This window comes from Manis javanica, chromosome 7 (assembly GCF_040802235.1).
Source record: "Manis javanica isolate MJ-LG chromosome 7, MJ_LKY, whole genome shotgun sequence".
NCBI lineage: Eukaryota > Metazoa > Chordata > Mammalia > Pholidota > Manidae > Manis > Manis javanica.
This window is the reverse complement of record NC_133162.1, coordinates 7,338,310-7,364,805: the sequence shown is the minus strand read 5'-3', so window position 1 is coordinate 7,364,805 and position 26,496 is coordinate 7,338,310. Positions and strand designations below refer to the sequence as shown.

At 46.4% G+C, this 26,496-nt stretch overlaps 1 long non-coding RNA gene across 3 annotated transcripts in view; it reads right to left on the bottom strand.

The window, feature by feature from the left end:
• LOC118971063 (uncharacterized) overlaps positions 1–26,496 on the bottom strand; it is an 84,521-nt gene that overhangs the window by 44,767 nt on the left and 13,258 nt on the right. The gene's annotated exons all lie outside the window — the stretch shown is intronic.

Below are 26,496 nucleotides of genomic sequence, written 5' to 3'. Positions count from 1 at the left end.
CCTCCACTTGGCCCCACTGTGTGCTGCATTAGAACATCTGGAAGGACCCAGCTGGCCCTGGCTGTGGGGTTTTCCCAGCGATGCTCCTTACTTAGCAGGGTTGGGCCCTCCAGGGAGGAACCAGTTTCAGCCTCAGTCCCTGTGGCCTAGCACAGAGCCGAGCACATAGTAGGCACTCAGAAAATAACTGCCAAATGCACAGATGCTGAATAGCTGTTTGTAAGTGACTGAAATACATTCCATGGTAACCAGCTTTCCTCTTTAATCCATATTAAAAGACAAGATAAAGCTCTCCAATCTGTGTATGATCACAATCCATCTCAAAAATGAAATATGTTTCCCCAAATTCCCCTCCGGGTCTGGTCTCAAAGAACTCATATTCTTGTAGGCTTCAGCTTCAAGACGGAACATGTCAAATTCTGACACTAAGAACAAGAGGAGCTCCTGAGATGTTCAACGAGACAGCGGCCAAGCCCTGGCAGCCTTCCCAGCCCCCAGGAAAAGGCCAGGAAGGGAGAAGTGGGGTCTTCACCTGGCTGGTGGAGCTTATGGTGGGGCACCAGCTGCTCGGCTTCCCCACGAGCTGATCAATGTTTCCACCAACCCAGGAACTGATACAGCCCATCTCCTGATTACTGACGGTTCCCCTACTCCAGGTGTGGGCTTATTAGCCAGGTATTAAACACCTTAGTCAGGATGATCTGTTGAGAGATGACAGAGACAGAGGAAGAATGGAGGGCTCTGACCACAAACCTAAGGTCATGATCCGCGGAGGATCGGCTCCTGCATGATCTTGGTTTCAGAAAGCAAAAGGTCATGTGTCGCCAGGGACCTGCCGCTGGGCAGCTGGGTGGGAACATTCAGTCAGCTGAGGCCCTGGTCTTCGGGCACGGGAGGGGCCTGGGGGTGGGGGCGCATACTAGGCCAGGGGCAGGAAGCAGTGGGAGGTGTCCCCTGGCTGTCCCCTCCCCCTGGTGCCCACCTGTGCCCACCCCTCACTGCTCTTGTCATGCCTGTCTCCCTCCTCGCCCACAGGTACCTCCAGGTCTAGATTCTCTTTCTTTCTCCTATGCCCATCCCAGAACCTGCCAGGAAGGAGGTGCTCAGAGAAGGCTGTTAAGTGGGATAATCATTGGTTTGGGAATGGAAGGATCTGCCCTCAGAAGGCCCCTTGTGCAAAGCCAGAAAACGGATATTTGGGAGGGCTTCAGGGTGAGTTTTACCATGAGGCATTTAGCAGACATTTCAGAGCAAGAAGGCCTGGCTTCAAGTTCTAGTTTCATCACTTGCAGGCTGTGTGGCCTTAAGGAAGTCATTTAACCACTCTGAGCCTTAGCTTCCTCATATGTAAAATGGGAATAATAAAATCCCACTCTCAATGCAGTTGTGAGGCTTCAGTGAGTCATTATATATAAAATGGTCAGAAAGTGACACTTCTTGTGCCTAATTTGTTATCAGAAAGACCACTGTCCCGTCTGACCTTGTGTCATCTCTGCCGCCTCCCCCCTCTGCCTAAAGAGAGAACGTGTACAAGTAGCTGAGGGCCCAGTGACACCTGGGCGGGGCTGTACCGCATCTCAGGCTATCAGAGAAGGTTAAATGGTGCTGGTGGGAACGGCCATGCCACGGGGAGGCCTCTGCCCTTCCAGAGAGGCCTCTGCCCTGGAGTTCATTCCGTTCAGACCAGCCATTCGGCCTTCCATTCTGTCAACAAAGGCGGGTGAGCTCACAGTGGCCAGGCCCTCTGCTGGGACACAGAGATGACTCTGCTCCTGGCCTGGTGACTGGGGCTCCCAGCCTGCTGGGCTGCGGACACTGGGACAGTCCCGGGGCTGGAGTGACATCCAGGATCCTGGAGGGCTTTCACTTAAAACTGTTCTTACCCAACTGTGACGCTTCCTCCACACAGAGACAGCTCCCCCGCCCTAATCGAATTCCTCCAAGCCCAGGATTCTAACACGAAGATAAACAGTATCATGTTTCTTTTCAAATGCGTGTAAGTAATGTTTCCTGAGTAGAGACACTTACGTGTCCCCATTAACCTGGTGTCATCTCACCCCTTGCCCTGGGCAGGCTGGGCTCTGAGTTCAGTTCTCTGGGGTTTGCTTCTCTCCCAGCTCCATGGGCTGGGCATCCAGGCTGCTCCCGGGTGGGTCATCCTGGTGACACACTCCCCAGCAGTGCATCCCGTGGGCCAGGCACTGCTCCAAGGGCGTTTCCAACATTGACACCTCTGCTCCCCACAACCACCCTGGGCCAGCCAGTGCCATGGCCACCCTCCCCTCACAGGGGAGGGGCCTGAGGCCGGGAGAAGGGCACTGACTCGCCCTACCCTGACCCTTCTCCCCAAAGGGGCCAGACTGATGACCGTGGCAAAGAGAAGGTCGGCCAAGCGCTGGCCAGAGGTGTTCGGCAGGAAAATAGACGTGAGCGGGGTGGAGAGACAATAAGGCCAGTAAAGCCCACTAAAAGGGACTCAAAGAGTTAACCAGATAAAACTAGAGAGCCAGAAGAGACTCACAGAGGTAAGGAGTTAATCAATTGAAGCTCAAAAGGCCAGGAGTAACTTGAAATGTCCAAATAAAGAAAAGTATTCCCCCAGAAAAAGAAAAGTACCCCAGCATAGCCCACGTCTTCATTGTGTCAATTAGGTCATGCCATTGTAAGATTTACCGCAGCCTGCTGAAAGGCCCAGCCTATTCTTCAACTTAACCTATATGCTGTTTTTTCCTCCTCTGGCTCCTAATCAAGTAATCTGCAACCTGGGCAGGAGACAAGCATCATGATTGATTTTCCAAACAAGCCCAGATATAAAAAGCATAGTGAAAACAAGAAAGATTCCATCTTAAAGCTAAGATTTCATTTTAAAACCCAAGAAGTTAAGAAGTAAGATTCTTAACATATTCTTTGGCAAACAGACAATAACTCAGCCCACCTTGGGGGCAGGGCAGGCGGTCTTGATTGATATGTTCCCAGAGGGAAGCTGCTATCCTGGGAAGGAAACGGATCAATCTTGTGTTAATTTTGCAGAATTACCTGAAAGACTGATAATAGAAGAGAAGACAGGTAATGTCTCTCAACAAAGATAAACATCTTGAGACCACTTAACAAGTCTACACCCCCAGCCCTTTGTTACATTCTTGAAAATTCCTTAAAAGGGGAACCCCAACCTTTCAGAGCTCCTCTTCTCTGAGGACACCCACACTTTCTATTTAAATAAAACTTCTACTCTGCTTCAGTACTGTGTCTCTGCCCTTCAATTCTTTATTATGGCGGAGACGGCGGGGAGAAGAACCAAGGAAAATAAACAACATCCCCCTAACAGAAGTGCGAGTTCATCTGTGGAACCCCTCAGGAAAGGGCATCTGGCTCTCTAGCCCCCGTCTGAGATCCAGTCTGTCCTGCTTGGTACATGCAGGGTCAAGGGCTGGCCTGGAAAATGGGGCCCTGTTTCCTGAACCCCAAGAGGTCCCAGGGATGAAGAGGGAACAAGTAGCAGAAGAAGACACCGCCACCTCCCACCTCAGGGTGCCGGAGTTAGCAAACACAAATACAGGATGCCTAGTGAAATTTGCATTTCAGATAAACAACAGGTACATTTTAAATTTATTTAATTTTATTTCATTTTTAATTTATCCTCATGCCATATTTGGGATATACTTATGCTAAAAAAGTATTCCCAGTTTATCTGGGAATGCAGACCTAACCTGATGCCCTCTATCTTCCCTGGCAGCCCTACTACGCATCCATCACTACTCCCAAGACTGATGGAAGTTCAGGTGGGCTCTGGGGCACAAACTCATGCCCCTTCCCACTCCAGGCCCTGGTAACCGAATACAGTCCCACAGAATGATCAGCAGCAGTGAAAGTCTTGGCTTGGCTTTATGAATGCTGTCGTCAAATGGGAGAACAGGCCCTGGACTTGGAGCAGACTGAGCCGGGTAGATGGCAGCCCCCATCCCTGGCTTTGTGACAGGCCAAGTCCTGTACTGTGCAAGCCCACCCCTCCAGCTCCCAGAACTGCAGGAGGACTGACCACATCACACGCACAAGTGCTCCGGTAAAGGAGACGTGCCTCTGATGCTACTCTACTCTAATTTATTCATGTAATCTTAATAATAATAAACAAACAGGTTGAATGCACTGCAGGACTCAGAGGCCCTCCCAGACCTAGCGTTCTCTACAAGCCTAATTTTCTGCATGTACAAAGAGTTCATGCAAAGTCTATATTCAGGAAGTGGTTAAAAAAGAAGCCGTAGCCAATTTGATTTAGGTGCCTAATTTCATTTGAAATGACTTCAGCAATAAATAAACTGCTCTCTGATTCTTTTAAATCAGCACATTTCAGCGGCAAAGTGACATCTTGGAATCAGCAGTCTCTCCATCTCGCTCTGTTAGCCCAGATGTGTCCACACGGAAGGGACACGGAGGCCTGGCCCAATGCCAGCCCACTGAATTCTACAAGTACAAAGACTGTCTCTTGCCAGCCCTTAAATCCCCGGCTCAGCAGGGCAGGCGGCCTCACCTGGGCGGGACCTGCTGGCGCTTTGCCTCGCGTAGTTCCTCTGGCTATGTGCCCCTGAAGGAGGCTTGCACAGCTCTGAGTCTGTGGATCTACGTGGAGGGTCCTGTGGGGAGTTCCTGAGCAACAGGGAGGCTCTGGGAGGAGATGCCAGCCAGGCAGGATCCCAGGACTGGAATGTGGGCCAAGGGTCCTGCTCTTTGGCCTGGAACAGTTGCCCAGGGGCATTTCTGGGCCCAGGGACATGGCTGAGCATTGGGTTCCAGAGTCAAACAGCCCCATCAGCCCCTGACTACTCAGCAGAAGGTGGTGAGACCCCCATTTGCTCACTAAGCAGGGGGGTGATAGAGGTACGCACCCCTAAGCCATCATGAGGCTGGTCTCCCAGCACCTGTCATCCAGCATCACACAAACCACTTGGCACAGAGCCTGGCAGCTGGCAGCTCAGCAACAGAGGGCACCGCCTCTCCCCAGCGGTCAGACATTCTGGGGAGCTCACAGAAGCTGCACACGTGCACACACGCACAGTTACACTGACACCCATAGATGGAGACGCAGACACACCACACACACACCCCTACACGCATACATGTGTACACACACACAGGCCCTTGACAGGCAAGGGAAACCTTGGACACGGCTGGCTGGCTGTGGCCAGGGAGCAGCTGCATCCAGCAGTGTGGTCACGGGGCCACATGGACCCCGCCCTCTTCTTGCCCCCCAGTCACCACCCTTAAAGGCCATTCCCCAGGGATCAAGTGAGGATTTCACCTTTCACAATACTTAATAATAAAAAGAAAGATAAACAATTTAATGGCTTGATTTTAGGCATTTTCAAAATGCCCCAGGGTCAAAAGGCTGGTGGAGAGGTTGAACAGCTGGTCCTGGCCTCTCCCGGCTCCTGGCTACCTTTCCACCTGGAAGGTTTCTCAAAGCTCCGTGGCTGGCCTCTAAACACAACCAGCATCCCGAGGCCCCTCCAGCCCTGGTAATGGTCAGGCCTCCATCAGGGGCCCATGGGAACCAGGGGGGTTCCAGGGGACCAGAGGACCAGGGGCACGGGCTATAGGAGGAGCCGCTGCTGCACAGCACCTGGGCCCGGCTGCCCTTCGACTCCATTGGGGTGACAAGCACAGCCCCCTTCCTGGGCCCCACCCCGTACAGTGACCCTGGCCCAGAGCACTTGGGAGGACAACGCAGGACAGCACGGTGGCACTAAGCTGGCCACTGCAGTGGGCCTGTTGTCCCAGCGGCTCCCAAGTCCTCCTTAGGAAATCATCCCTCAGTCAGACGCAGGGTTTCCAGGGCCCTCCCTGGGGCCCTAATTCACAGGGTCCTGGGTGAGACCTTGGCATGTGGGAGTTAATAAACACCCCAGCTGATTCTAATCACAGAGAAGGCAAAGCACCACACTAAGGAAACCAGACCTTCCCATCCCTGAGCAGCGTCAGAAACACCTGGAAACTTATTATGCCCCACCGAGGGCCCCAGTGTCTGCATTTCTAACAAGGCCCTGGTGATGCCTAGGCTGCTGAGTGGGCCACGCTTTAATGGGGAGTTGCTCCAAGCTATCAAGTGACACATCTTTGAAAAGAGGTCAGAGGTACACCATATGATTTAATGGTTTGGGGTGGGACACAGATAACTGGCCACCTGGAGCTCCTCCACCCTCTGGACAACTCGGGGCAGTGTCCTACAGGTCCCCCTGATAGGACGGGTCCCCAGTGAGCAAGAAGCATGGTGACAGGTCTCACGACTCCCTTCCTCATCCCTGCACCTGACTGCTCACCAAGTCCCAGGCTCCATCCCTTCCAGGAACCTTTCCATAAAGGTGGCATAAAGCAACCATTTTATTTTACTCATGGATTGGGTTCTGCAGGCCAGGAGTCCAGACGGGACAGCATGTCTCTGCTCCACAGTGTCTGAGGCTTCAGCTGTGAGGCCTCAAGACTGGGAGTCTAGAATCATCTGGGGGCATCTCCACTCATACATCTGGCATCTGCTGCTAAGGTCAGCTGGGACCACAGCTGCATCTACTGGACGGAACATGATGTGCACTCGTGGCCTCTTCCACGGCCTGGGCTTCCTCCCAGCATGGCAGCCTCAGAGTTATCAGGTTTTTCTAAATGGATATCCAAGGTTCCAAAGGTGAGTGTCCCAAGAGAACCAGATGTGACCTCAGGAGCAATGCACTGTCACTTCCACTGCATTCTGGCACTTAGAAGACTGGCTCAAATTCAAAGGGAAGGGACATCTATGCCACCTGTCCATGGGAAGAATTCGTAGACATGTTTCAAACCCACCTTCTCAAAATTGTCTCCAATGTATATGCTCCCCTTCGTCCCCTGGCCTCTACCTTGTTCCGAGGCCTCCCTACCTCCCATCTGGGATTTTGAAACAACGTCCTTGGTGGTCCCCCCACCTCCAGCCCTGCCCTGCCGGCCACCCATCACCAATAGGGATGGTCATAGGACAGGGCCGGTCACTTCCTACTTGGACTCGTCTGGCAGAGAGCCACAGAGCCGACTGTCTGACTGCGGCTCCCCTTTCCCCTGGCGTGGATGGCCTCCCTGCCTCTGCTCTGGCCGCACTGCATGCCCGGCCTGCCACTCTCCACTCGCTCTGCTGCCCTTGCACACACTGGCTTCTCTTCCTGGAATTGCCCCTTCCTCCTCTATAGGATTCTAGCAAACCCCATTCACCCTTCAAATCCCAACAACAAACTCACATCCCCCGTGATGGCCTCCCCAGCCCATTTGTGGTTATAACATAGGTGCAGCCAGTGTTTCTCAATCTCGGCTTCACCCTAGAATCACCTGGGGATTTTTAAATGCGAACCCTTTCTCCCAAGGCCCCACCCACCTCAGACCTATCAAATCAGAATCTATAGGTGTGAGGCCCAAACAGCACAGATCCTTGACAAAACCTCCCCACATGATGCCAATTTGTAACCAGGGTGGAGAAGCACTGGGATCGATGCTAGCTGTCAGCAGAAACATGGCATTATGGGGCATATGCTCAAAACCTCAGTGTAACCTTTGATTTGTAGAAGATGATAATCATCCTAGAAGTGAACAAGGACACACATCTGTTAGCTTTCTACAGAACACATCACAAGGCCCTTTCCAATTGTAAAACCAAAAAATGAAAGCAAAATATGAATAATTTAAATATCAATTTCATGCACATAACTCCTCAATAAATATTCACTGAGGAAATTAATCAGTCAATCAATCAATACAGTCCTAGTTCTAGCGCCACCCCAAATACTCTGCACCTTCCCCAGCGGACTGTGAGTTCCCTGATGGCAGGTAGGGACCCCAGCCCCCCAGCAAAGGACTAAATCAACACTCAGAACAGCAGGACCCTGAGTGCCTGTGGCTAGCTCTGCCGAGGTGTGCCATGAATTCCTAAGTGAATAGGGAAATGTGGATATGTAATTTTTGTTGAAAGGATGACAATGTTACCATTTAATTACAGAAAAATCAGCCTGCCTAGGATACTGCAATTTTTTGGAGGCCTGGAGAGAAGCACAAATGTGGCTTTTCAACTCAACAGGAAGCCACAGGCTCGCAGCCAGCCCCCAGCCACGCGTGGACTGAGTGGTCAGGAGTCTGGCACTGGGTGGTGCACTGCCCACCGTGAGGCGGTAGCCCAGCCTTTCCTAAGCAGGCCTCACTGGGGACATGGCCTCCACTCTAGGGCCAGGGAGGGTGGAGGAGGGGACGGTGGGCTGCACGCCTCCCTGTCTTGAGATCTCAGCTGAGCTGGCACTTTGATTACAAGAATATTCCTTCCCCAGAGCCCCCAACAGCCATGGAGCTGCAGGCCAGGGGTAAAGAGCAAGGGCTCAGGGACTGACAGACCAGGGCACGAGAGCTTGGGCCACCGCTTAGTAGTAGTGTGACCAGAGCAAATCACTGGGTCTCTCACCCCAAGGTCCCCGCCTGTAAGACGTCTGTGCAGTACCTGCCCCGAAGGTCACTAGGAGATGAACATGGAATAATGCTGCAGAGCCTGAAGGCCAGGCTGGCATGGAAAAAGGCTCAGGGTTTGGCAGGTGAAAGTGCAGAGTTCAAGCCTTCAGACCCCAGGGCTGCTGCTTAGTCACCATGCCTCCTCTCAGAGCAACTCGCTGGACTTGGTAAGCCTCATTTTTTGAATCTGCAAAATGGGACCAATAACAGAACCCACTATAAGATCATTACAATGTGCCAATGCTGTGAAGGACCAATCACCGGCTTACACTGAGCCCTGGGTATTAGCTGCCAGCATTATTCACCATTTTAGGATTATGGTTATTAAGAGCTGCTATTTATTATAATAATAATGAGCTGACTGTTCTCCCAGCAAGGCGTGCCCATGATTTGTGTGCCGACAACATCCGGACGCTTGGGAACAGCTCTCCCCCAGGCGGCACAGGCTCCACCGAAACTCTGCGCAAGTGTTTTCCTGTCAGCAGAGAGGCACGTGGTCCAAGGCCACTGGGCAGAGAGGGGAGGCACACATCACAGGCCTGCACCTGCACTCATGCGATTTGCCGCAACCAAGCATGGTGGGAAAGACAAACGCAGGTCCCCATGCAGGATGACAGCCCTTTCCCCACTTAAACCTGAGGCAACTCCACAACCAAACACCTCATTGCCCCAAAGGGAAGGCAGGCGTCCCCAGGGGCCTTCCTCTGGGACCATCCCTGCCACCGCCCTCCCCTCATTCCTCTGCAGCAATCTGTGGGCCTGGTAGAACTGTGCCGGGAACAAGGTGCCGGGCACGGGGACACAGCCAGGCACACTCCAGCCCCGGATGGAACCACAGCTCCTTCCCAAATGCACACACAAGTCCTGGTACAGATAAGAGAAAGGAAGACAGAACATTCCTTCAGGGAAGAGAAGCACTGTGGTGCCATCCACCAGCCATGTGTAATCAGATGTCCCTGAACCACGGTCAGAGGGCCACCTTCTCCGAGGCTACTGTACTGACGAGATCAGCCTCCATCCCTGATGGGGACAGGGGGCAGTACAGCTGTCCAGAAAATCACCGCCTTCCTAAAGAAGCCAAGGCCATCGTTCCCTAACCCCCAGGGGGCCGTGTGGCACCCTGAGCACAAGACCCAGCAGGGGGCACATGGAGGAGAAAGGTTGCTAGCATGTCTGAAGACACGGGTTCCATCTGGACTGAGCCCAGCTAGCATTTTTGCATGTGAAATGGGGGAAAGGGAGTTAACACTGCTTCCCTCACCTGGTCCTTCGGGTGTCCTGAGATAAAACCACCACCACTCTGCGAACTCTAGAGTGCTGGGCAGGGTTAGGGATCATTGCCCACCCTCTGGCCCCAGGGAAGCCCAAAGCAAAGCAAAGTAAACTTGAATCTGGACTCCTGGGAGCAGTAACTCTGAGAATGCGTAATGTCTGCAGTATCTCTTATTTGATCTTCAGAGTTCATGAAGATGTTATGTTTAATTCGTAATATCTTTGTTTGTTTTAATAAAATGTTGTTTTAAATTAGTTACCAGTGGTAGACTAGCACATCTGGTAAATCAATGCCCTGAAAGCTGGGACCAAGATTGTGAGGCCCTCTGTGCTGCCAACAGAGGCTTCTCCTGGGCACAGAGGGTGAAAACCTAGCATGCTCCCCCAGGCGTATTCGGGCGTCCCCTGCCACCCACGTCAGTCCCCTGAGGGGCCAGGGGCCACCTCTGACTGGTGATCCACACAGCCCCACCTTCAATGGACCTGGGCTGAGTGCTGGTCAAACTCCCTGAACAGTTTCTCACCCAAATTAACCAGGAAACCCAGCCTCTCAGGCCAGCCTGTGGGAAAAGGCTTTGAGAGAGTCCCCTGGACACGGCATCTAGGAGACAATCAAGTCCAGCTCCCATTCTCCAGAAACGGGAACTGAGGTCAGCCAAGACTGAGCCCTTTCTGCCACCCCTTGGTGATCCCATCAGATCTGAACCACAGCCTGGCTGAAGCCCTTGGAGGGCTGGCCTTACTCAAGGTCACAGGAAATGGGGGCTGGCCTCTAGCTGTGAGGAGGGCTCCCCAGCCCTGTGGCCTCCCTCCAGGCCCCAGGCCCAAATGCTCGGGCAAATGTATGGTGCTCAGCACATATGGGGGTTTCTTGCTACCATCTTCAGCATCCTCACCGGGGCTCCTGCCCTCAGACTCCATCAGAGACCCGCATCTACTCCCAGATCGCCCCAGAATAACTCTGGGATCTTGTTGGGTCTCTATCCTCTCAGTCTCCATTCTCCCTCCCAGGGTTGTCTTCATAATTTTGGGACCCTTATTCAAAAATGAGGGAAATGTGCCATTAAAAGTTACAGAAATACCAAGCTTTTTCCTCTCTTCCCTAAAATCTCCCCCTCCCTCTCTTTCTGTCTCGACTTGTCATGGTGCTTTTATGTGCTGTTTAATGCCATTCTGTGAACACCATTCCTGTGCATATATTGTTCAATGCCTGTTTGACATGCAAATATAAGAGCATTTAACTCCCATATGGAATCATTTAAATTACATGCTTCATATTTTGTAGCTTACACGTGGAGATGTAGCTCGTCCTCATCAGGACAATGGAAACACTGCCCAAAGCCCACGTTTTCTACTGTGCCCCTTGACATTCTACCCACATGCTGTGCCTTGTCTCACTGCTGAGTAAGAAAGGGCTGGGAGGAAAGGAAACCATAGCCACCTGTCTCTCCCTGTCCTTCCACGCCAGCATCGTCGCTAACATGGGACATGACATGACTAAGGACAGGATGGGGTTCCTCGGTCCTTCATGTTTCTTAGACATCACTGCCTTCTTCCTGTGTTCACAGCAAGTTCTGGTTGAATGGTCAGCGTGGCCTCTGGGAATGTCAGTGTCCTTGCTCACCCAGTTGTTGACACAACATGCGAGCCTGGCACTCACATTGAGTCTCACTGAGTTCCTGTGCATCGGGGGTCCCTGTGCATCGGGGATCCACACATTCTGTGCTCAAGTTGGGCAGCAAGGAACCACCGACTGTTACACTGCACCATCTCCTTGGCCCATGTGCGTGCTCCGTGGTCCCATCAGACTTCGCTTACAAAACACAAGTTCAAAGATAGAACTTAAAATTCCAGGATGGCAGGAGGAGAGCCTTAAACCAAGCACAGCCCTTCTGAGCTCTGCCTGGGTTGTTCAATGGGCAAGTGTGCAGCCGGCTTGCCTACCTTGGAGGAGAACCCTGTGCAAGCCAGGCACTGGCAATGCTTTGTAAGCCGCAACTCGTGAGACATGTGGGGCCACTGTGTTCCCCACAAGAGAGCCAGCAGCACCCCGAGCCCAGCAAGCATCTGGGTGGACCTGCAAGATTCAACAGCGGGAGGTTGATTTCATTCCGGATGAGCCTGAATAACACAAAATCCATTTCCCTTCACATCAGAACTGTGCTCAGTAACCCAGCTCAGTGTCACCTGTTCCTCGGAGCCACTATCAGTCTGTAAGACAGACTTCACAGTGTGTAGCCGCTCTGTGGTGCTCAGCAGGGCAAACCCAGCTCGCTGCTCAGAGCCGTGCCTACAGAAGGTAGGTTTCACCGCGTGTGCTGGAACCATCAGCCACTGGGCCTGGAGCCCACAGTGGGCAATGGACATCTCTGGTGACAGCTTCTCTGCCAGCTGTGTTTCCTTAGTTGCCCATTTCCTGGGAACAAGCCCATCCTCACTCATCAGGGCTCAGGCCGGCTGTGAGAACACAGCAGGAAGCCTGTCCCTGTGTCTGTTGAAAGTCCTGGAACCCTCACACAGTCCCACTTGGAAGGCAAGGTCGTGTCCCCTCTCTGCCGGCTCTGTGGTGCTGGAGCAGGGATTCGCGTGGCATAGCACAAGGAGTCCATGCTGTTCTGCGGCTCTGTCCAGCTCAACAGGCAAGACGGAAGGGACGGGCCGAGATCCAGAGGCCCCTGGGCTCTCCACCCACAGCGGCGAACCTGGATCCACCAGCAATGAGGAGGGAAACCACCAAGCCCCGGGTCCGTTTCCCTCTCTGTAAACTGGGGGCACCAGCAGCCACCTGCACAAACCCTCGCGGCTACCATGAGGGGTGGGTGTCCTGACCTCACATAGTGTGGGCACACCTGAGGCTTAGAAAAGTTAAGAGAGAGAAATGCTACTGTCCTGGCTTTGCAGATAAGGAAACTGAGGCTTCCAGAGATAAAGCAACTTGCTTGAGGTCACCCAGCAGAGCTGAGGTCACACCCAAGACCAGGTGACACCGAAATCCACACTCCAACCTGGACACGAGTGCCGGGAACAAACGAGCTCACACGTGTGGCAGGGCATTGCAGCTTTTGCTGCAGGACAGCAGGTGTGTGGCTGCCGCTGACTTTAAACATGGAGTGTGTCTCATGCGCCACTGTCATGAAGATAGAAGCAGCATTAGTGAGGGGGTGCAGCCTGTCCACCCTGTGTCCCTCAGGGTCTGGCCAGACTGAGACATCAGAGACATTCAGTCAGTGTGCTGAATAGATGAGTCAAGGCAGGAGGGAAGGAAGGAAGGAGTAGAAACTACACACACCCCGCTCTCTGTCCCCCGAAGAGGGACAGTGCTTGGACTCTGCTTGTCCCTGCTACCGGCTACCCCATGCCCCCAGCCTCCCTGGTGGTCATGCTGGTACCCAGACCTGCATTTCTGCACTCCAGCTCGACAGGGCCCCACAGCCATGCTTCACCTCTCCCCACAGTCCAGGCGGCAGTCTCCCCTCTGCCCAGCTGCCCCCACACCCACCACACCCATCTCTGTGTCTGTGATGGCCCCTCTGCTAATTTTACACCTTCCTCTCCCTTCAGCCCACAAGTCTTCTCCATTCTTCCAACCCGGAATCTAAGCCTCCATGTCCTTCTGTCACATGAGGCCATAGCCTGGGCTTCGGAATCCAAGGGTCTTAATTCCCACCTGGGCCTCATTTCCCCAGCTGATGATGGCACTCCTCCCTACATCAGAGGGCAGCAAGGGTAGGTGCGGAGTGCTTGGCCGGTTGGGCCCCCCTGGCTTGACTGCTCCTGACCTGTTCACACTGATGGAAAACCATGCAGGCAACATGGCCAGAGCTCTCAGGAGCATGCTTACTCTGGGGCAAAGGTTAGCATTTATTAGGAGTTCTAGAAAAAAAATAAAGTGGAGGGAATGTATAAAATGTATATGAAGGGGATTATGCTCCCCAACTTCAAGCTCTACTACAAAGCCACAGTAATCAAGACAATTTGGTACTGGCACAAGAACAGAGCCACAGACCAGTGGAACAGACTAGAGAGCCCTGATATAAACCCAACCATATATGGTCAATTAATATAAGATAAAGGAGCCATGGACATACAATGGGGAAATGACAGCCTCTTCAACAACTGATATTGGCAAAACTGGACAGCTACATGCAAGAGAATGAAACTGGATTATTGTCTAACCCCACAGACAAAAGTAAACTCAAAATGGATCAAAGACCTGAATGTAAGTCATGAAACCATAAAACTCTTAGAAGAAAACAAAGGCAAAAATCTACTGAATATAAGCATGAGCAACTTTTTCCTGAACACATCTCCTCGAGCAAGGGAAATAAAAGCAAAAATGAAGACATGGGACTGCATCAAACTAAAAAGCTTCTGTACAGCAAAGGACACCATGAGCAGAACAAAAAGGCATTCTACAGTATGGGAGGATATATTTGTAAATGACATATCCCACAAGGGGTTAACATCCAAAATATATAAAAAACTCACACGCTTCAACAACCAAAAGCAAATAACCTTTTTAAAAAATGTGCAGAGGATATGAAGAGACAATTCTCCAAAGAAGAAATTCAGATGGCCAACAGACACATGAAAAGATGCTCCTCATCACTAATCATCAGGGAAATGCAAATTAAAACCACAATGAGATATCACCTCACACCAGTAAGGATGGCCAGCATCAAAAAGACTAAGAACAACAAATGCTGGCGAGGATGTGGAGAAAGGGGAACCCTCCTACACTGCTGGTGGGAATGTAAATTAGTTCAACCATTGTGGAAAGCAATATGGAGGCTCCTCAAAAAACTAAAAATAGAAATACCATTTGACCCAGGAATCCCACTCCTTGGAATTTACCCATAAAATACAAGTTCTCAGATTCAAAAGGACATATACATCCCTATGTTTATTGCAGCACTATTTTCAATAGCCAAGATGTGGAAGCAACCTAAGTGTCCATCAGTAGATGAATGGATAAAGAAGATGTGGTACATATACGCAATGGAATACTATTCAGCCATAAGAAAAAAACAGATCCTACCATTTGCAACAACATGGATGGAGCTAGAGGGTATTATGCTCAGTGAAATAAGCCTGGCAGAGAAAGACAAATGCCAAATGATTTCCCTCATTTGTGGAGTGTAACAATGAAGCAAAACTGAAGGAACAAAGCAGCAGACTCACAGACTCCAATAAGGGACTAGTGGTTACCAAAGGGGAGGGGTGGGGGAGGGCAGGTGGGGAGGGAGGGAGAAGGGTACTGAGGGGTATTATGTTTAGTACACATGGTGTGAGGGGCCACGGGAAAAACACTGTAGCACAGAGAAGGCAAATAGTGCATCTGTGGCATCTTGTTGCACTAATGGACAGTGACTGCATTGGGGTCTGGGTAGGGACTTGATAATATGAGTAAATGTAGTAACCAAGTTGTTCTTTCATGTGAAACCTTCATAATAGGATATATCAATAATACTTTAATTTTAAAAATTGTTTTAATGTATATGAATAATGGAATAAGATTCCCAAGTGCTAAAGGAATAGATGAATCTTCACTGTCCAGGCAGGAATCCAAGCCAAATGAATCTTCTCTAGAGACAAACCCTCACCAACCACAAATGCCCATCCCCCTACTTCTCTCTTCATGAATACGGACAACCGAACACGGTGTTGAAGAAGACAAATAGCACAAAAGGTAAGAACCAGAGTGAACAAACTAATAAAATTCAAAGAACAGAAAAGAGCTTTTAAAATATTAGTGCCCTTAGTGAAATTCAAGAAGATATGTGTTGTGTTCCTTATTAAAATATTAGTGCCCTCAGTGAAATTCAAGAAGATATGTGTTGTGTTCCTTAAACGGGAACAGGCTATGTTTTAAATGGAACAATTAGAGAATGAAAGTGACTTCTCAGAAGTGTGATTGCAAAAATAAAAATTTCATAGGAAAAAAAACTTAAAGCTCAGGAAATCCCTCACAATGTATAGCAAAAAGACAAAGGAAAATAAGAGAGAAAATATGAGGCATATCAGATCAATCTACATTATGTGTCCATTTACTAAGAATTCTGGGAAAAAATATATAAAATATATGAATTATACAAATGATAGAATAACATCCCCAAGTACTGAAGGAATGCATAAATGTTCAGGTTGATAGGACCCACCAGGTACCAAGAAGAATGAATGAAAAAAGATTCAGTCCCAGACACATTCTCCTGAAAACTGGAACTCCAAGGGTACGCAGAAGATACTCAAAACTTCCAGACACAAATAACAGATTATCTGCAAAGGAATTACAGTCACATTGAGATGGACCTTCTCTTCAGCAACCTTGGAAACTAGAACAAGATAGACCAATGCTCCAAGGTTCTCATGAAATACATGAAATCCTAAACTTACAATTCAACCTTTTTTAAAAGAAAACTATTAAATTGGTGTAAGGACAATATATGCTCAGGTGTAAAAATACTTAGAAAATTTACTTTCCAAATATTCTTTTTGAAAAACATTCTCTCAAGATTTTCTTCAGCAAAATTAAAAATAAATCCAAGCAAGAAAAAAAACATGGACATTCTAAAAAAGAGTAGGCATCCCAGGAGGCTGAGGAAAAGAATTCCAGGATCACAGCTCGGCAGCACTACTAGAAACAATCTGTGTAATTGAAAGACCTCTGAGAAGAAAAAAAATCAAGAATAAAACATTTCTTAAACACAGAGTATGTTTGTTTGAGTGATGGATAGCCTTAAAGATATAATGGAGGTATATAGTTCTTTATTAAAATGAAAAAACAAGGCAATTAGAAACTGCAGGAAAGAAAAAAAAACAAGAAAGAGTCATGTTCCAATTACAAAGAAACTAAAATGTACCAAAGTGTGAGCAATCAACAGAATATAAGAAAAGAAAATGCTTTTCACTCAGGCTCTTAAAATATTCTCTTTTCATATTTATCCTTTTTCTAATTTAATAACTAATCCATAAATAAAGCATCAAAAGCTCAATTTTTCTTTTAACATGGTATAAACATTAACAATGCAGAAATCACAGTGGTTGGCAGAAACTTGAAAAGGGGTGGGATAAAGAGAAGATGTAAAGAAACTAAGAACATTAATTCTATCCCTTACATGGGCGACAACTGAAAATTTGCATAACAAAAAAATAGAGGTATAAGGATAGTATTTAACGTTATGATGGTAATTCAGCAGAACTGAAATTTTAATGCAACAAATGAAGGTTTTGAAGGGGTAGATGTGAAGAGAGGTGGGATAGAATAAGCGAGCTGAAACTGTTTTCATATTAGGGATTCACTCAACACAGGTGGGGGTTGCCTGCCTAAGAGAGACTAGTGAATGTAAAGCATATAGACATGGGCATGAGCCCTCAAGTACTAAAAACAATTAAATTTATTTCTATAAATTAACACTTAGGGTGGAGATTGTAGGAAAAGTTCTAGAAGAGTTTTCTCTTCTCTTGTACCATTCTGAGCTGTTAGGTGCGTATACATGTCTTTCATAGTAAAAACATAAATGCATTCTTCTGACCACGTCGTTCCCTGTAGACCAGCTTCAGGTGCCCTGAAGTTTTCCCTCACCCTGGGATGATACAATGAATCCAAACAGAGTCCCTCACACTAAGGAGTTCAAAAAAGCCAGAAAGTTTCTCCCACGTTTCTTGATTCTCAGCCTCATTGTCTGTCTTCGTCTGACACATACTCAAGAGGATCTTAGGTCACATTTACATCTTTGCCTTCTCAATGCCTCTCTCTAAAAGAAATATAAAACCAGAACAGTGTGTGAGATGATGTGTACATGCAAGGTGAACCAGGCACTTACCTTGCCCTCAGGAAATAAAAAGAATTAGCCACCTCCAGAAATGTCCAGAAGATGAAATAGAATGGTGGTATCATAAGGAAGGTATAGATAAAGATACAGAAAAAAAGAGAGGTTATTTCACTATAGAGTATTACGGGCTAAAGTGAGTCCCCTCAAATTCCTATGTTTAAGTCCTAACGCCCAGTACTTCAGAATGTGACTGTATTTGGCAATAGAACCTTTAAAGAAATAATTAAGAAAAAATGAGATTGTAAGAGTAATCCTTAATCTAATATGACTAGTCTCTTGATAAAAAGAGGCAATTTGGATATAGACATATACAGAGGGAAGATCATGAGCTAAAATTTAAATTTGTCAGCTCTAAAATTTCCATTTAGTTTCATTTTAAAGTTTCTACTTCTCTACTAAAATTCTCCATCTATTCAACCATATTGCCCATTTTTTCCTCTAATTTTTAAAACATATTTATATTAGGTATTTTAAAGATCTTATCTGTTAATTCCATCTGTGTTATTTGTGGTCTGCTTCTATTTGCTCATTTTTCTCTTAATTATGAGTCCCATTTTCCTGCTTCCTTACATGGCTTATATTTTTTAAATGAATCCTGGACATTACATATTAAAAAAAGAGTAGAGATGAGGGTAAAAAAGAGTAGAGAAGAGTAGAGGTAACTCATGCACTTTCCTCTGTCACGGACTTGGCTAAAGGGTTCATCACTTTAATCCAATTAGGACCTAAGCTTGGTTAGAGCAGGGTTGAAAGTTAAATTAATTTCTGTTTACCTCTGGTCTCTAAGTGCTAGAGATTAAAATCAGACCTTGCCTTCCAGCAAAGGCATTATGAGATTATTAGATCTCTGCTTTCTAGCCACACCCACAGCCATAGTTTACTTAGCTTACTACAGACAAAGAAGATTAGTTCTATATTTGGGCCTCTTCAAAATTCCAATCCCTCATACCAGCCCACAGAGTACTTAAAAGTTTGGCTTACTTCATTCCAGTAAAATATCTTTATCTATGACAAACTCATTCCTCTGCCCACCCATATCCTGTCTAGGTAACATCTCCCAAGTATAAAATCAGTCACCAGTCTTTGCTCATCTAGAAAGGCTTGGCCCTTCTCCCTGATATATAACTTCTCTGCACCCATGCAGCTCTTCAACGACTTTTTGAAAAAATATATATCATAAAACTCTTAGAAGAAAACATGGGCAAAAATCTCTTGAACATAAGCATGGGAAGTCTTTTCCTGGACACATCTCCTTGAGCAAGGTAAACAAAATAAAAAATGAACAAGTGGGACTACATCAAACTAAAAAGCTTCTGCACAGCAAAGGACACCATCAGCAGAACAAAAAGGCAACCTACAGTATGGGAGAATATATTCATAAATGATCTATCTGATAGGGGGTTAACATCCAAAATATATAAAAAGCTCATATGCCTCAACACCAAAAAAAAAGAAAAAACAACCGAATTAAAAAATGAGTGGAAGACCTGAACAGACATTCCTCCAAAGAAATTCAGATGGCCAACAAGCACATGAAAAGATGTTCCACATAGCTAATCATCAGGGAAATGCAAATCAAAACCCCAATTCTAACCTCATACCAGTTAGAATGGCCACTATCCAAAAGACAAGAAATAATAAGTGTTGACAAGTATGTGGAGAAAGGGAACCCTCTTTTTTGTTGGGAATGTAAATTGGTATAGCTACTGTGGAAAGCAGTATGGAGGTTCTTCAAAAAACTAAAAAATAGAAATACTATTCAACCCAGTAATTCCACCTCTAGGAATTTACCCAAAGGAAATAAGATCCTTGATTTGAAAAGATTATGTGCACCCCTATGTTTATCACTGCATTATATACAATAGCCAAGACATGGAAGCAACCTAAGTGTCCATCAGTAGATGAGTGGATAAAGAAAAGGTGGTACATATGCACAGTGGAATATTATTCAGCTATAAAAAAGAAATCCTGCAATTTGCAACAACATGGATGGATCAAGAGGGTATTATGCTCAATGAAATAAGCCAGGTGGAGAAAGACAAATACTGTATGATTTCACTTATTTGTGAAATATAAAAACAAAGCAAAACAGAATGAACACAAACAGAATGAGCAGTAGACATACAGACACTGGGAAGTGACTAGTGGTTACCATGGGAGAGGGGCTGGGATAGGTGGGTAGGTGGGGGAGAGGGAATAAAGGGGCACAATAATTCCCAATCACAATATAAGTTGGTTACGGGGATGGTAGTACAACATGGAGAATATAGCCAATGATTCTGTGACATCTTCCTATGTTGACATATAGTAACTGCACTACTTGGAGTGAGGATTTAATAATGTGGGTAACTGTTTAACCACTGTGTTGTATATTTGAAACCAGTATAAATTATATATCAATGATACTTCAATAAAAAAGAAAAAATATGTAATATTAATATGTATATTAAAACATTTTTATCCAGTGTTTCTTAAGGAGACACAGTCTTTTACCACTTTCTGCATCATAATAAAAAATGAGACTCATTCATGTTCATGTGCAAAAAGTGAAGCTATCTGTTTATAGGTTGGCTTCATCAGAAAAATTATATACATGGTAAAATGCTGCAAGGGGATTGTTTTTGCTGTCATGAAATCCTTCAAATAGAAAATCAGTTAATTATAATGTTTCCATTTTTTCACCCAAGTCATGGACTCAGAGTAAAGCTTTTGGAGGTTTCTTTATTGTGAATCATCTGAGACTATGAGGAATACTAATGTGAAGTTGACATTGAAGCTAAACAGTACTTGTTTTTGCAGTGACAATACAAATACACAATTTTTGGTGGAGCTCAATGTCATGGTAAAAACAACACCCTTATTAAGAAACCTATGAGGCAGAAATTTACTTGGCATTGGTCAGGGTACACATGCAATTCATAATCAAATCCACAGGCTGTGACATTCTACCAATTGAAGTAAAAATTGTAGTTGCCAACGTTTTGTGACAAGGCTAATGAAAAATGAAAAAAAAATAACATGCCAGCATGGCTTAATGTGCTTTCTTTCTCTGCTGTCATCTATCAGATGTTAGAATAGCTGGAGCTGTCGAAGTCAACCTGAGTGTGAATTCAATCTACAATGACATCGAACCTTTTTATAAATGAGTCCCTTCAATTTTGGATACATGTTTTTCAAAAAATTGGAGATCCTTGATCAAATTATTCAACACATGAACTTTCCATTGTTGAGGCTTTCAAAGAATTGCATTAACTGGAAACAAAGCTTGCAAATGAAGACATTGAAACTTATCCCTAAAAACAGGGAAGAAATTGGAACACATTAATTGATGAGAGCTCAATATTGAAATTCTAAAATAGTCCTTCAGAATATCTTGACTTGTAAGAAGACTCTTTTGATGTAGCTTCTATTTTTAATTAGAAAAAAATTACATTCTGTCTCAATGAAATATTGAAGCTGAAAAGACCTATAATTTTGCAGCATCTAAATTTAATGAAGCACTCAAAAGAATCATAAAGACAATTTATTTGATGAATTTTGTCTTTTAAAAATATTTGTTGAAGAAAGCTACTCTGAAAGGAGGCAAAAAGACAGCACCTGGTGAAGTATTTGGGCTGAAAAGTTCTCACATTTTAATGCCAAAAAATGAGTATTGAGAAAGTATCCCCCTCATTTGCCATGAGCTGACTAGGTACCTCAACACCTATAAAGAGAATGTTTCTCCCTAGTATGGTCTCCAAATGAAGATTAGATTGAAGGTGTCAATAATTTCAAACTTACTAACCCATAAATGTTTCTTTGAAGACAAGGGAAATTTCAGGAAAAAAATACAATATAAATGATAAGAGCATATTGCAGTAAAAAACATAATACCACTGACATCACATTAGAGACAGACATGACTTAAGAAACTGATTAAAGTTCACTATTCTACTTTTGTTATTTTTTTATATTCAGATAATCCATATAAAGAAGTTCTTTTAAATTTTACTTTATTGTACACGAATATATGTTAATTTTTGTTTTAGAAAGAATTTTATTATTGAAAACAGTTTTTAATAGAACCACTTATAGCACCAATATAAAACCAATCTGTCGAGAAGTATTTTCAAAATATATGAAATCTTAATTTCTTGAGAATCTCCTTTCACTCTCAAAAGTGTCTTGCTGTTGTCTAGAATTTTTGATCATCCTAGCCATGAAAAATGAGGAAGCATATAAGTTCTCTATTGCTATATAACAAATTACCCCAAACCTTAACAGCTTAAAACAGCCAATAGTTATTATCTCACAGTATAAGTGAGATAACATGTGACTCAAGAATCCAGATATGGATGCCTCTGGGTCAGGGTCTCCCATGAGACCTCTGTCAGCCAGACATCAAGGCTCCACTGGGGCTGGGGAGTCCACTTCCAAGCCCACTCAGATGGCTGTTGACAAACTTCAGAACATGTGCCTCCAGGCTCGCTGTTGGTAATGGGCTTGCATCAGTCAGCTTGGGCTTCCGTAACAAGCAGCACAGACTGGGGGCTTAAACAACAGACATTTACTTCCCCACAATTCTGGAGGCTGAAAGTCTGAGATGAAGGGGTCAGCAGGCTATTTCTCCTGAGTCCTTGTTCTGTGGCTTGCAGACAGCCATCTCCTCCCTGTGAACTCACATGGTCCTCCCTGCGTGCGTCTGTGTCCTGACCTCCTCTTCTTACAAGGACAGCGGTCTTCATGGGGTTAGGGCCCACCCTAATGGCCTCATTTTAACTTAATTGCCTCTTTAAATATTCTATTTCCAACTACAGTCCCATTCTGAAGTATTGGGGGTTAGGACCTCAACACATGAATTCTGGGGAGACACAATGCAGCCCATAACAGGGCCCCTCCACCTGAGTGTCCTCCCAGCATGGCAGCTTGTGATTCAAGATTGAGAGCAAGAGAGATCAAGACATCAGAACAGAAGCTACAGTCTTTATAATTGAATCCTGGAAGTCACTGACATCTATTTGGCAATCCTCTATTACTAGAAGAGAAGCAGTTAAGTCCAGAGGATGACGTGGAGCTTGAACATCAGAAGGCGCCCCGTGGAGGCTGCCTGCCACACCTGTGACCACTCTGCTCCAAGTCCACTTGAGGGACCTAGACCGAGAGTGGCAACGCTGGCTTCGGAAAAGCGGTTCCTCCTCCTCATCTCCAAGGAGACAGCAGTAAGGCCAGAGGATGCATTGACCTCTTTGGCTGCCCGGCATGATGATCCGCAAGCTCTCTGGGCTCCTCAGAGCAGGTGGCAGGGCGTCTTCTCACCATATTCTGAGGTGGAAGCTCCCGGCAGACCAACTCATCTCAGTGGTGAGCTCGCGGCTTTCCTCCTGCAGACGCTCGCAGCCTCAGTGTGAAGCCACGATCAGGAGCCTAACCATGGTCACCAGCTGTGCAAACCAACCCCAAGAGTGGGGACCCCCCTCCAAGGGCACCCCACCCCACCCACCCTCCCAGTACTCTGGATCCCAGCTCAGCCGATAGTTTTCATTTGTTCTCTAGAGCAGTTTTCCCTCCACTATCTCAGCCTCTAGATGGATGCTGAACAATTGTAGGAAACACACTCCGTTATCATCTTGGACACTAACACACAACCTGCTTCTCCACGGCGTTCACACAGCACGCACACTCACGGCACCCGGCTGCCTCCCAGCTGGAGTCATTTCAAAGTCACTATAAGGTGATGGGGGTGGAAAACGTGGGCCAGCGATGATTTCGGGACCATCCCCTCACCGCAGGAAGGCAGGGCTGAGCTGCAGGAAAGGGAGGCAAAGGTGTTCTGGGCAAAGGGCCTGCAAAGCAAAAGCATCATGGATGGGGAGCTGGGAACAGGGCGAGGAAGCCAGGCAGCCAGGGCAGCAGGAGAGGAGCGGAGAGGTGGGAGGGAGGCCGAGTGGGTTTTGCACACCAAAGGATGAGGATGCTGCGCATAGGCCTTGTATTCACTCCGAGGCAAAGCCACGGGCTCCTGGGGCAGGACAGCGTCCCGTTCCCTCTTCATGCCCTCCTCTCCCACCTCACACATGCACACGCATGCACACACACACACACACCACATACATGCAGGCACATACCACACATGCATGCTCAACACGTATACAACACACAAACACACGCACATATACACAACAGACATGCATTCACATATAAACACACATGTATACATACAACACACACATGCACACAGCTATACACAACGGATACATATACACAAAAAACATATACAACACATCACACATACACATTCCCAAGCACAATCACACAGACACAACCCATACATTCACATGCATGCACACACACTCATATACAGCCACAGTCTCATGCACATGTGTTCACACATGTGAACACAATGCATATGTATTTGAACATGTACACCATCAACCACATATGTGCATACATGTACACAGTCACATGCATTCTCACATGTGGTTGTACACATACATAACACACAGCCTCCACCAACATCTTCTCAAGCGCTTGGCGTGTGGCTAGTGCTCAGTCAGAGCTGACTGCATTGATGAAATATTAAATCAGGGGAAATTGTGTTTAGGGATCATTTTCTTCAATTAAACTTCCTAGTTGTTGAACATCAGCTCCAGGTCATTCACCATGCCTGTGCAGAGGCCTAACCTTGCACTTCTCAAGATTAGAGAAAGATCATTTCTCTTTCCCACAGTGCATCTGAACTGGCCGTATTTGAGAGGATTTTTTAATGAAATATGACTCTTTAAATCAGGCCATGCCTAAGTCTTATACTTTACTCAAACACTTGGGCAACGATAAGCATAAAAGATTCTCTCCCTACATTTTGGGGGTCCTTTTAAGGAAAAGAAAATTTAAGGGAAAACATTCGGTGGCCTACCCTCCCCCAGTGCACAGGGCTCCTGCTACCAACCCCCTGAACGGAGCACGGGGAACAGCACACTCCCAGAGGAAGCATGGCTCAGTGTACTGAACTGTATTTCCTAAAGAATATCCCAAAAAACAGGCATTATTTTGTAACATGTTAAAGTTAAAGGTTCGTTTTTAAGAAAGAAACGATCCTGTTGACACAATGAATGTCAAGAATTCAGCACAGTGCCTGGCAAGAAGAAAGGGCCCATAAATGTCATTTTTCAGTTGTTCAGTTGTAAAGAATCCACTGGGAGGGAGCCTGCTTTCCAAGAAATCGGCACCCTGGATCATTTGATGACCCTTCCTGGAGGCCCTCAGAATCCTGCTTCTGAGAGCAGCGTTGGAGATGGAGGGCCCCAAGCTCAGGAGAGCTCCATGATCCCCACTGAAGAGGGAGGCTTTCCCACATACACGGTTCTTAAGCCACAGACTCCGCCCACAAGGGAGCCCCATGAAAATGCAGCAACATCGGAAACGCTCTCATTGTCCTGACCTTCTCCACCTCCCTCAATTCCCCACTCCCCCTTTTTTATGACCGTGTCCCACCAAGCCTGCTGTTGCCTTTCAGAGTGTTATTTATTCTTTATTTGATTTCAAATTATTCTTCATGGGTTGCCTTTTTCCTTGAGCCATTTGCTCTCTCCAATGAAATCTTGGCACCCAAAGCAGCTCACAGAACTAAATTAATTATAAAAGTATATTAATGTCATCTGTATAGCAATGAAATTAATTTATTCAATACATCCAAGAGGAAATCATCAATTATGACTGGTGATGTGGTGTTTTGTGCTGCAGCATTTACAATTCTAACAAATTTTAGTATTTCCTCTAGCAAGAATTGCCATAAATATCATCTGCTGAGCAGCCTTGATTTAGGAATTAAGTGTACCCTTTAGATGCCACTAGTGTTCAAATACGACACATTTTATTCTTATCAAGTGGGTATTCAGGGTAGGTGATTATCCCTCTGTGAAAAATGAGGATCTCTGTTCCCTTACAGATGACCTCTTTTCCCTCAAGATATGGAAACATTCAATGGAGTCTATGCTGGGACAGAGACAAATTTCTTGGAAGTGCTTTCAATCTCTCCAGGTTAAATTTCTCAAGACACATTATAAACTCAATGCAGTGGAAATCTAACTGCCCCCTCCTTTCAAGATCTGAATATATTTAAGGGTTCCACATGGCCAAGTCTCAGAATGTGTAAGGCAGTCAATGAAACACAGTCTGGTCTTCACTTGTGCCTCTCAAAGGCCATTGGTGAAGATCCATTTCACCATCCATACCAATGCTTACTAAACTCCTCTTTCCACCCACTTCTTCTAAGTCACCCACAGACTGACAGTTAGCCAGAAATCCTCTCTCAACTGTTCCCCAAAACACCCCAAAAGAAGATAGATGGCATGTATCTGACAAATAATTTGAATCCCAACTATATAAGAAATGCCTTCAGAGAAAATGGCAGGTATCGCAGCAGAACACTGGGCAACCCGCTAGAACAGAAAATTCACAAAGGAGGGACCCGAATGGCCACGAAGCCCACAAAAAGGAGGCAGCTTCACGAGTCCTCGGGGAGACACAAATTAAAGCCACAGTGAGACTGACACAGGATACAGCACTAGAAGGATCCGATGAAAAAGGTGGAAATGCCAAGTACTGGCGAGGATGCAGAGCAACTGGAACATTCACACACTACTGGGTGGAGTGTAAATTGGTACCATTTGGAACATCTTTTGGGTATATACTAAGCTGAACATACGCATTCCCTACGACCCAGAAATTTAACTCCTAGGTAAATACCCAAAAGAAAAGAGTCCATATGTTCACTAAAAGACACATACTAGAACACTAGCTTTATTCATAATAGCCCAAATGGAAAAACTATAAAATGTCCATTAACAGAATAGAATAGGGTTGCCAGATAAAATACAGGACACCCAGTGCATTTTTTCAGATTTCAGATAAACCA